Here is a 574-nt window from a genome sequence, read left to right as displayed (position 1 = left end):
CAGAAGTGGCTCTGCCACCACACGACACAGAGACGGAGAGCGACGGAAAGAGGGACAGCAGCGACCCCTCCAGCGAGGACTAAACTTCTGGCGAGGATTTGGTGAGGAGCGCCCGTAAAGGCACACGTTGAACACACGCGTCAAAGGAGTGCGACTGAAATAAGGGCGGAATATAAAACACTAACAAAGGAATATATATATATATATATATATATATATTTGTTATAAAGTAAGCCTAACCTACAATAAATAGCCTCATTAAAGCACAAAAAGAGGCATGCTTTTCTCGAACCTCCGTGGGTATGCCAGTGAATACATCGGCTTTGAGTGACAGCATATTACAGATATGGCAAGTCAATATATTTTTTTTAAATTGAGGCGCAGAGGTCAGCATTGTTGGGAAACGGGTAAGACGACTATCGTCCGTAGGTTTCTCAAAGCTCTCGTCTAGGTGTGACAGCAACAACAAAGGAGAGAACTCCCATCAGCACCAGGCTACCAGGACGCCCGGAGTCCGGGACCAGTAGCAGCACAGACACGATCATTAGGGTTCTATCGTTTTATGCCGTTTTAG

The 574-nt window shown here is 46.0% G+C and overlaps 1 protein-coding gene across 1 annotated transcript in view; it reads left to right on the top strand.

Annotated features, from left to right (window-relative positions):
- rhobtb4 (Rho related BTB domain containing 4) overlaps positions 1 to 574 on the top strand; it is a 49,337-nt gene continuing 48,763 nt past the window's right edge. The window contains exon 1 of the mRNA XM_084468536.1: positions 1 to 101. The gene's annotated coding sequence lies outside the window, so the exon portion shown is untranslated. The remainder of the gene's footprint in view (positions 102 to 574) is intronic.

This window comes from Micromesistius poutassou (genome assembly GCF_964030765.1).
Source record: "Micromesistius poutassou genome assembly, chromosome: 5".
In the NCBI taxonomy this organism is placed as follows: Eukaryota; Metazoa; Chordata; class Actinopteri; order Gadiformes; family Gadidae; genus Micromesistius; species Micromesistius poutassou.
This window is presented reverse-complemented; position numbering and strand designations above follow the sequence as displayed.